The sequence below is a fragment of the Macrobrachium nipponense genome, chromosome 11 (assembly GCF_015104395.2).
Source record: "Macrobrachium nipponense isolate FS-2020 chromosome 11, ASM1510439v2, whole genome shotgun sequence".
NCBI classification, from domain to species: Eukaryota; Metazoa; Arthropoda; class Malacostraca; order Decapoda; family Palaemonidae; genus Macrobrachium; species Macrobrachium nipponense.
In genome coordinates, this window is record NC_061087.1 from 24,193,854 (window position 1) to 24,206,256 (window position 12,403).

The following is a 12,403-nucleotide window of genomic DNA, read 5'->3' on the forward strand; positions in this document are numbered from 1 at the left end:
CCATACAGAAATGAGTATCGCTTAGGTTATTATAATATATTAGCTGTTATTTGTTTAAACCTGTCTTTCTACATATTTATAGAGATCAATTTGCAATATATATATATATATATATATATATATATATATATATATATACTATATATAATAATATATATGTGTTTATATATGTATGTATATATTTTTTCGAACTATATTTAGTCTTTTACAGAAGTTCTTAGTATCTTTGATGCTTTAATTAGTATTTCATGGAAATTGGAACGAAGCTGGAAAACCTCATTGATGTAAAAAATATTTTGAATATAGTGAAAAAAAATCATGTCAGTGGAGAAAGAGAGAGACGCAAAGGAAGACTGATTTCTTCAGAATAAATATGCGTTCTCCAACGGTTATGCCACAGTATTTTCGGTTTCACATATTTCTTAGGAAATATATTGTTGCTGTGAATATACCATAACTTGCTGCAGCACCAATGCTTTGCCCCATCCTAGTGTTTACTTTCGTATTTAACCGTCTGTTCCTAATTTGCACATCACTTTTACAACCCCTGTCTATTACTTGTCTATTGATTTTGACAAACATGATGCACACGGCACCCTAGGTATACCAGTTCCCCTGGCTAAATTGACTTAATTTCCAGAACTGGTTTCTGTAAGTTTAAGTCTTCATATCCGTAACCACTTGTTCCTCCTTTGCATAGGTTCATACATCAAAGAGCTCAATGTTGTGCTGAATGTTAAGACTCTACGCGCAAATAACACTGTAATAGGCTTGTCTGCTTAGAATGAAACGCAGCTTTATGAGGGGAAAAAAGTAACATGAGACTGCTTGTTCTTCTACCACTTTTAATGCCCCTATGATGACGAGAACTAACGTTTCTTTACTCATAATGTTGTGTTCATGTCGTATACGATTTGCAAATGTTATTCACACTGTAAAAAAATATTTATGGTTTTTAAAGAAAATGGGTAGGCGAAAATAAAACATATGGCATTATTATTATTATACTGGACGAAAAAGGGTAAATATTTCTAGAAATGCGAAGAGTGAGAAAGAGCACATGAAAATAGCAATTATTCCTGGCATTTGTGAAGACCATCATGATGTAAAGAATAAATTTAACAGGGGCGAATATCCCCCCGGTTTTGAGGAACGTACACGTGAGATTCTGTGGATAAGTGCTTTGGCAATACAATAAAAAAAAATGAAATAAGTGACCTTACATTGTAACTGCGATTTTGGGATAAATTTCATTCACATGCTATGGTTACGTAAGTGAATTGGTGCAATCTAATGTATATAATTCTTAAAATTCGCCGATGACAAAAAAAAAAAAATTACTCCATCGCTGACGCAGCATCCGATAAACGCATTCGGTGTTACGAGGATTGTAAAAAGTAAAAGTGACTATTATGTAAGAGGCATAGGCGCCTACTAGAAGGAAAACAGAAGCGCAAAAGGTGAACTTACTGGGAGGTGTATTTCTCGGAAGGGTCAGTTGGGCGAAGGAGCAAAGTGGAAGAAGCTGGCTGCTATTGCGCATGAGCCAAATCGATTTGCGCAGGGTGGTTATCTAAGTGATATGACGTTGCTTTACAAATCAGGGAATTTGGAAAATAAGCTTGGAAGATAATAAACAAATTGGCCAGAATAATGATAATAATAAAAAAGAGTAACAAAATAATCAACGCCTCTCCCCCCCGCACAGGTGAAAGGCACACACACGCAGCATCGTAAGCAACGACAAAAAAAAAAAAAAAAAAAAACTCTGGGTGTTTCAATCACCTAAGAGATGGCGCCACTGACACAAGGCTGCTGCTGGGGCAACTTTCGGCTCAAGGAAAGGATCGAACGTCCTTGGCAAGAATTTGTAACTAATGCCTCGTAATGATTGGAGGAGGATATCTGACTGCGTTTGACTCCTCTCGCCTACGATGAAAATAAAATCTGAACTGAGTCTCTCATCATATTCGCAATTCAGTCTAGACTGTTGTTTAATTCCTTAAATATTTTATTCATGATTCTTGCGATACGTAGAAGAATGACCAAACCTCAATAAAAAATAAGGAGAATACAATAAAAGACAAGACTATAGGTCTTATATGTAGTAGAGCCGGTTGAATTGGTTAAAGGTTCAATGTTTTAAGGACAGCGGATCTCAACCATTTAGAAATTCGATGAAGGAAAAACAGAAGAGAAATCTACGAGTTCGTTACGCATAACTGGGGTTTTATTTATTTATTTTCTATTATCTGGCTTCTTGAAAATCTTTCAAGCAAAGGATTACTTCGGACCGGAATGGTTAATGCCCTCCAAAGCTAAATTCATTACACACACATTATACATATATAATGTATATATATATATATATATATATATTATTATAATATTGTCTATATATATATATATATATATATATATATATATTCCATATATATATATATATATATATATATTCATATATATATATATATATGTATATATATATAATTTATACGTATATATATATATATATATATATATTATATATATATATTATACTATATAATATATATTATATATATACATACGCTCTAGTAATTTCGTTCTATTATATAATCGTTGTTATAGAATAAGTGCGGATCTCGATAAACATTATTTTGCTGTCTAAAGGAAGAAAATGAGGTTGAATATACTGCCCCTTTCTCAACCCCTCGACCGCCTATTAATAATCACTGACTTAGCACTTTTATGTGAATTCGATAGTAATGCGTAGTCATACTACGTTTTTAGATATTTTAAACTTGCTTAAAAGTGTTTGTTTGCGCTTGTTCAAACAATATTTTTTTTAGAAGTTTGAATTTCAAGTCAGTGGCCCCTGTGGTTTTGCTCAATATGAGCAGGGTTCTTCTCCTTAATAATAATAATAATAATAATATAATAATAATAATAATAATAATAATAATAATAATAATAATAATAATGTTAGACTTCTCCTACATTTGGAGTTACTGTCCTCATTGAAAACGGAGCTATCCTTTTAAGTGACATAAAGGGATGGAAATCTCCCCTGTCAAAAGAAGTAACCTGAAATAAAGCCCATTAATAATAATAATAAAGAAATCATCTACAGATACGAAATTCTTGCATTTTAAAGGCTCGCTTTCGGAGACGAGCGGGGTGAATGTATGAAAGCGAGTTCATTGATAATTGCTGTTAAAGCTTCGTCTTGAAAAAAAAATGATAAAAAAAAAGCAGCCATCGGTGTAGTGCCTCCAGCTAATCACGATTTATCCATTGTCAGGAATTTCCGTTCTTTCATCGCGCTTGTATTTGTGTCATTCGTGGCCCCTTGCCTCTGAAGACTAGCTAATTGACACGCTTGTACATGTGTAACTAAATCACATAAATTGAGGCGCTTGCACAAGCAGACACAAACACACATACACACGCACGCATATTATGTATGTACTATGTATGTGTCCAGTTACAGCAGAATTTCGTCAAATAAAAGGGTGCATGGGATTCAGATATCATAGATAAAAATCTTCCTTCAACCAACGCTTAAGAAGATTAAAGATGAATTACCATCGGGGGTGACATAGTAGAATGTGCTACTTGTGGATGGATCTCTTGGTATCAATACCGCCTTTTCCTTAGTTTTTCTCATTCGTTTCCTACCGGAAGAGAGAGACGGGCTTTTATTTTCATAGATGATATTGTAGTATGTATGTGTACATATCTATATATACGTATGTTTGCGTTCCATTTCACAAGGATTTACTCGTTTCCATGGTCATTAACCGTCTGCTTGCAATTTTCATGCTAAATGTATGCTTTTCAAGACAGATGCTATTTAACCTCTACCAGAAGGATTAATCTGAAAGCTTCATTCAGTTTGTAATTTTATAGGAGATAAACTTCTACTAGATATTGAGAACTTTAATGTAAATTCATTCCATCAATAATTGTTGGTTTATCTTTTCAATCCATAAATCCATACCAATTGTTTATTACTCTTAAGTAGCTAGAAATTTTCATGAACGGACAAAAATTTTCTTTACTGTCAAACTCTGGAAAAAATAATTGGACCTTTTTTTTTTATATTTAATGTGTTACCAGCTTAGTCAGGGAAAATATTGACGAATTTACATAACAGGTTTCAAAAGCAAATACGGCCTAAATGATGCTTGGCCTTTTATAGCGCGTTGGGAGAAGTGAATCTTTTACTCATTGCCATGCAAAAAACGTTTCTTTGACGCCTTTGCTTTGCAGTTACTTCCTCTCACTTTCGAATTGTTTTGTAGTTTCCAGATGTTTAACCCATTTTTAGGGCTTAGTACTTGTTATTGTTCGCAGTAACCAGATGCGATGACGTGTTGTTATTCTCATTCGTTACCTCTGTTATTTGGTTATATCTCATTCATACTTGCAAAGGAAAACTCAAAGGAAATGGGTTATGACTGTATGGGAGTCAATGTTCATTACTTTCCCGAATTTACAACCCACTTGTTTGAATACTCCGAAAGAAATAAGGAATATAGGTTGGTGTTTAGGTACAGCACTAACGGATGAGAGAGAAAGAGGTAAATATATTTACTTGAAAGTATTTAAGAGGCAAATCAATTCGGAAGCGAGTAAAATAAATGCGAGGATAAGGCGTTAAATACAGTATTTTTCATGCAGTGAGAGAAGTAATTATTTGTGCGAAGGTGCTGGAAATATTTCAGCACCATTTCCACAGTATTTGTATTACCGGCCTCTTGTGTAAGTTGTTCAGTAATTTTCATGACTATGCCGGTAACCATTTAGATTTCTAACCAAATTTTTCATGTTATTTTATTTCATTTCATTTTATTTTCATCTGCCAGTGTTGCCTTGCCCAGAAACTTTTTGAAGGTTTCTTGCAGCCTTGAATAATATTATATTATTTGGAGGCAATTGTGGAGATAACTTAGCAATTTTAGATAAAAAAAAGAAGTTACGCTACTTTTGTTGCAGCTTGCAGTATTTTGTAACCATTTTTATTACTTGTGAAATAAGTTGAATGAAACGTCACCGAAAGTAGTTCGAATATATGATAGGAGGCAATAAATAGTTTCTGCATTAAAATCAGGCCTATTACATTGTATGCTACTGATGTACATTTCAGCGCTACTTCAACAACGAACTAAATATGTGCTACCCCAAGCCCAAAGAATATTCCCGAAGATTGATATGCAAGGCAATGAATTACTTACAGTTGTCTATCTGTTTTCTGTCATGTTTCATAACTGAGTAGGGTTTCGTGCGGACGTAATATGCGTTTTCTATTGTAATGGAGCGTTTGCGAAAATGCCCACGATATTGATATGAATGAAGTGTGTGTGTGTGTGTGTTGTGTGTGTGTGTGTGTGTGAGAGAGAGAGAGAGAGAGAGAGAGAGGTGAAGTATTCCCGTGCAACCTCGTAATGGCATCTGCATCTTGCTGGGGCCAGAACTCTTACTAAATCTGATAATGGCTTCTGGCAACGTCCTAGAAATTGTTAACTTGTATACCGTGGTCAGCGGAGGGGTAAGCGCTACTAGTAGGGGTAGTAGGGGTAGGGGCAGTACTGGTAGTAGTAAGAACAGAAGAAGCGCATCAGTATGTCAAGAGGTGAAGGGGTAGTGAGAGTGCTGGTTGGTAAACTCAATTTTGTAATAATAATGTAGCTACCGGGTCTTAATTATAGATTCAGCTGTGAGTGATCAGCAAATGCTTTCGCAGGTGGGGGTCATAAACATGCCCGTTCATACATATTTTTTTTTTTTAAATCTTGAATATCCATTGTAGCTTTTTCATGTTTCATGATTTTCTAGGTTTTAGAATTACTCCAAAAACGCCTCCCCTGTCAAATTGATAGAATTAAACCTTATCAGAGTAATCCTTCCCCAGGCAGTTAATTGTGGTGTGACTGATTGGTATTATTGGATTTTTTTCATGTTGCTATTTCAAGTATTCCTTCAGATTTCTTGCGGATAACCACCAGGAAGGATATCGAATAGAATAAACTTTAAATATTTCTTCAGGATAAATATATTTTTACTTTAGATGTTTCTTTTAGCAACAAAGGGATACCAAAGGCATACTTTCCAATCACCATTCATTCACAGCTGCCAGGAGACGGCTTGTGTTTCATTCTACATCAGATACCACTCGGATACAGTCAGTTCGACTTTGTCAAACCAACGGGGGAGAATAGCTCCTCTCCGTCGACATCAAGATGCGAGACGAGACACTCTGGCGTGGTATATACTAAGCCCCAATGGGTAACCTGTCGCCCTCCCCTTTCGTGTCATGTCAATAGTCAGTGGAGGTGAGGCCAAGAGGGGTCAAGGAGAGAGCGCCATGTCAAATGACCTGTGTCTGCGCTGCATTCAAAGCCGGGCAATAAAGGGATTACCTTTGTTGATATTCTTGATGTTATTGAGATATGTTCGCATTTAGCTTCACAATAAATATATGTATGTATGTATCTGTAAATAATATATATATATATATATATATATATATATATATATATATATCTATAATATATATGTATATGTATCTGGTATAATATATATATATATATATATATATTATATAATATATATATATATATCTATATATAATATATATATATATAATATATATTAATATATATACACGGATTAAGCTACAAATGTCCCTTAATATTTTGGTAGCTGAGTGGTTACAGGCGCGTCACTGTATGTCCTGATTTCTGGGTTCCTAGGTTCGCGCCCGGAGCCGACGAAATTATAATCAACTAAAAATTCCGCTTCTGTTAACATATATGAAAATATATTATTCTGAGGTAGAGCGAATTAGATATTAAAGGACATTTGTAGCTTAATGCGTGTATATGTGATCAGACTCATATATATTATATAAATATTATATATAATATATAAATATATATAGATATAATATATATATATATCAGAGAGGAGGAGGGGGGGAGAAGGAGGGGAAGAGAGAGAGGAGGCGTGAGGCGAGAGAGAGAGCGAGAGAGAAGAGAGAGAGAGGGAAGAAATGCTATCGTGTGTGTCCAAGAAAGTAGACGTAGACGTTGAAGTGTCGAAAATGATACATTGTAATCATAAAAAAATAATATAATAAATTAATTCGGGGACTGATATATGATACGAAAAAATTGCCATCTTTACGTAATTGCTTGACGTGCTTGAACGTATACAATCTCGACATTCTCCGTCTCTTTCTCTTGTTGCAATAAGTAATCCAGGCTGTGAGATCGTCCATTTTACAACGGCCAGAGTTCAGCCGGGTCACACCACCTCGGTTACTGTCAGTTTAGAAAGGCTTCAACAGGTTCCCCTGCTTATAACATAAATTTGGGTTAGGCCAACCGATAGTGTCCATTCATTGGGCACATTCTCTCTCTCTCTCTCTCTCTCTCTCTCTCTCTCTCTCTCTCTCTCTCTCTCCCCCCGACTGCTTATCGTTTGACGAGTCAACTTATTTCTTTTGGAAATGGCTATTTGGTTGCTTAGCCTGTTGCTTTTAGAAAAGAATTGGATATATAATGATTAAGTCAGCTGACTACTATAACTACTACTAATACTACTAATACTACCACCCTGGTGGTATGCCTGTAGTAATAACCTCATCATCGGAAATGCTTATGAATAAATAAATATATATATATATATATATATATATATATATAGGTATATATATATATATATATATATATATATATATATATATATATTACAGTCCATCAGTTAAGAGATAAAGAAACTGCCAATCAGTATGACAAACTTTATCTTAAAAAAATCTCACGTCTCTGAAGGTTATCCAGGTGTTTATTCCATTTTTCGAAGAGCAGAAGTTAAGGAAGGGTATTTGCATCTGTCTGAGAAATTATCCTCCCTAGAGGTCACCTCCAATTGACATTGGTGAAAGAATGAAAATATGTGCATTTAAATAAATGGATGAATATTTACGCCCAAAATAAAGGGATGAAAAGTAACTGAAAGATCAGTAGCTCAGAAAGTGGCTATTTCAGTTAAGGGTTTTTTGAAAGAAAAGAGAGAGAGAGAGAGAGAGAGAGAGAGAGAGAGAGAGAGAGAGAGAGAGAGAGAGAGAGAGAAAAGCAGATATGTTCGTTTTGCCTTCAACCACATCTCAAGTCTTTTTCATAAAGATAGTTACAAGCAGACTATAATTATTTAAACGATAACAACATATTAAAGAACAATTTAAAAATTTAAAGAGAAAAATGTTCAGTGAAACATTTCGGAAATATTCCGTCATCACTTGTTCCATTACACTTTCCCAACGCTTTTCCTCACAGACGAGGTGCTCATTTAAGGCTGTGAATATTGAATTATTATTGACATTTTGATATTCCCAGCATCATACTTAAAGTAAGGGTTGCGCAGTTACCTAACGTTCTCGTTTTATTGATAAGTTTAGAATGCTGGAAAAATGCAATCAATGAAAGTAACCTTCCCAAGAAAATATGCGTGCAGTCCTGCCTCTTCCTTTCTTCCATATTCATGCGAATATTCATAAATCGTTTCTCCTGGCTTTCATTTCTTCGGTACCTTTGCGTGTTTTCTTTTTCAACTTTCTGTTCTTTTTGAACTTTCTCTTCTCGCAAGCGCTTTCAAACTTTCTGTCACCAGTTTCACATCCTTTTCCACAAACTCGCGCCAGCATCATCATCAGTCTTTTCCATGGCGTTTCTCATCGCACCGCCTATGGTAAACATAAACAGTCGTGGGGATGTGACTGAATTTTTGTTTATTATTCGTGCTTTTCCAGAAAATCAGTCATCCTCCCATCTCTATCTTCTTTTATACCATATTCATTTTGTTCTAATCCTTTCTCTAGCTTTATGGAAATATCATCTACACTTTATTTACATCTATGTCAACCTCCACATTCTACCTCTATCAGTGCGGTAAAAAGCTTTCTCTAGGGTCATACACGCGACATTCCTTTACTCTTTCTTTCAAGTATTTTTTTTTTCTTATGAAATACTTGAGCCAAACCTAGAAACTTTCTTTTTGACAGGCAGTATTCAGATGGGAAACAGTTGAATGAGATACCCCATTATATCCAGCAATTATATGCTGGAAAAACCTTGATATATCCGAGTCTAGATATGTTGAGATTGTTTTGAGGAACCTTTGCCGTTTCATGTGTATATAGAAACCACTGGAAATGCCGTTGCTCCTGATGCTTCTGCTTTTTTACCCCCTTCCTCCGTCCTCGACTCTAAGTGATATACGTTACTTAACTCCGTCGGGGCTAAGAATGAATGTCAGTTAGACGATGTAGTACTCTATTCCTTCTTCATGATATACTTCGCTTATGTAATACAGTCATTTTTTTTTTCACATTTAACTACAAGCTTTCGTAATGCAAAGTACTATAGATATATATAATTTAATACTATCCATCCCTAAAAACAAGTACTTTTTATATTTAGTTAGGCTTCTGATGCCTGCAGAGTTATTGGTACGAGCTCCACTAGCTCTAGATGTTTTGGGTTACAATTACTGGCATGACGTTCTATTGTATGTACATCGGTACCCTCTTGGAATCTTCATATATCTTCTAGACACTACTGCTCATAGTCATGGAGCCTTTTCTCAAATTTGCTGATAAGATTTTATGCAATGGAGAAATAAATCCACTGTTGTATTTGATAGAAAAAGGAAATAGAACAGATTCCCGGCAGCGCTCTGCTTAGATTTATTTTTAAAGAATATATTTGTACCCAAACATACCTGTGGATTTGATTCTCCATTTTAAGACTTCTCGAGCTGTTATGAATATTTTTAACTTTAGACAATCACCAGAAGGTATCTAGTTTGGTCATTTCCATAAGGTTTGTCTCAGTAAGGAACAAGGATGCTATACCTCTCTCCACCTCAAAGAGTAATGTGTTTTCATAACTTTGTGGATCATTAGCCGTCAAATTCTTGGGATCCGTCCCGATGTCACACTAGCCAGTATTGGAAGGAATTTTGCAAGATTTACAACTGGGTAGTGGCTTTTAGATAGTTTCATAGATGCTGATGTTCTTCAGTTTTCGAGAGGTTCTGAAGGGAAATTGTAAGATTCTTAATTTGTTTTAACTTGGAGGGCCGTTTTTTTTGTATTTGAATACTTATATGCGTTACCTGGACTGTAAACTTTTTTTTTATTTTTTATTTATTTATTTATTTTTTGCCACATATTGGCTTTCTAATCACTTGAAGTTTGCTTTGTATGTTTATGATTTTCCATGCTTATTTTCAGAAATTTTGATGCCTTATTCATGTTGAATAATAATAATAATTAATAATAATAATATAGAAAATGCATGAGTAAAAGGCAATAGCTTACATTTTCTTGCCCGTTAAAATAAAAATTTCGTCACGTTTTGAACACTGCATGCCAGTTTTAGGACTCATCTTACTGGAATTTCTTGCGGATGTCCTTCCCCTTTCACTGCAAAAGCTATAAATCTTTGTTAGAAATTAACGTGACCCGATATTCATCATCAGGTTCGTTATCTGTGAACTTGACGAGCGTTATCTCGTTGAATACTTTCTCTGCTTGAAGACAACGTTTCATTTTCCGTTTAAGCTTCATTTTTATTTTCCCGGCATTCGCCTTATGAAATTGTTTATGCATGGCACGTACAGTGAATGCACTGGGCCTCAATGTTTCGTCCGTGTAATGCATGAATTGCATTTTTTTATATTTTTAATATATAAACATTGTGCCACATGCCAATATCCTTTTTAGGATTGTGTGTGTGTTTGTATACGTGTACATGTGTGTATGAGAGAGAGAGAGAGAGAGAGAGAGAGAGAGAGAGAGAGAGAGAGAGAGAGAGAGAGAGAGAGAGAGAGAGAGAGAGTATCTTGATGCAGGTAGTCACGCATAAAAGAAGAAATATACGAAATAATTTTTATGGTGTAAGTTTTAAATATAAAAGTTTTGTCCAACAGGTGTCAAATTGAGCTATTTTCTTTGCTACAACACCAGTAAATGTTGCTGTTCATTAACATCTATTTCCTTATGTTTTTTAGGATGTGCGAGATGAGCCGTCGCATTTAAACCGTAAATTAGCATCCCGTTCGTGTATAATTTCAGGGCACATTACTTCCAATCAGCTGACTAAACATAATTCTAATTCTATTGGCTGAATGGGTTCAGTTACCCTGATTTTAGAGGGAGATCAGTTTTTACATATTTTTAATACACGCGTTCGTTGCTTGCGCATGTACTTCAATAACTTTAACTTTATAGAGTTTCAAACTTTATAAAGTTGCAAACTTTATAGAGTTTCAAACATTATAGTTTCAGGAATAATTTATCCCAGGACATAATTGCTTCAGGGTTGTAAGATCGGAAGAGACAATTGGAAGTTTTGATATTTGGTTATTGTTTAATCCGTCAGGATGTTAAACCCTTTTCAATCTTTTTACCATTTTTTCACTAAGGGGAATTTAGGATTAAGATTAATGGATGATATATATTACTAAGCGATCAATAATGATATTGTTTTCCCAATACTAAAAACTTGGTGTCTTCAAAGAATTAGATTAGTGAGGTGTCATATGTTTCTGAAGAATTCATGTGGTAAGGTTCTCATAACGCCTCTAATAAAGCAGTTTTATTTCGAGTTACCTGATAATGGTCATGCTGATTAATCGAATGTATTCACTTTCATTAATTTATTCCTCCGATATGGTATTCAACTATATATCCTTGGATAATAAACATCCGGTTTTAAAAGGAAAGGGGATCTTACACCTCATACTCCTTTAGGCAATAGAAATTTCAAGTTTCCTCCTCAAAATCATCCTTAGTGATAGCGTAGAAATGGAGGTAGTTTATAGGGCGGGGATTTTTTTTTTTATTTTTTTTTTCTTTTTTTCTCTTTAAGATTTCTCGTTAAAGAAGGTAAAGACATATTTTTAAAATTCTTATGAGTCTGTATTAAAGTAACCCATGGCTGGGTTTCATTTGTGTCAGAAATAACGGCAGAAATACTTTGTTCGATCATGTGGGAGTCGATAACCTTGTTATGGAATCCTTGTTACATTTTCAGAAACAGATAGGAAAAGGAGTAATATCTTTTGACTTTCACGTTCAGTCTGATGTGAAATCTTTAACACTTATATTAGGAAAACCTCTCTCTCTCTCTCTCTCTCTCTCCTCTCTCTCTCTCTCTCGTCTCTCTCTCTCAACTCGTCTCTCTCTCTCTCTCTCTCTCTCTCTCTCTCTCTCTCTCTCTCTCTCTCTCTCCTCCAAGTCAAGTATGTATCTGCAGGCATTTATCTTAATACTTGTTAGAAGGGACGTTTTCAAATTACTTCCTGGGGAGCAGAATCGTGGGAAAACAGTTTGATAAGTTTGGCAGACTTTCTT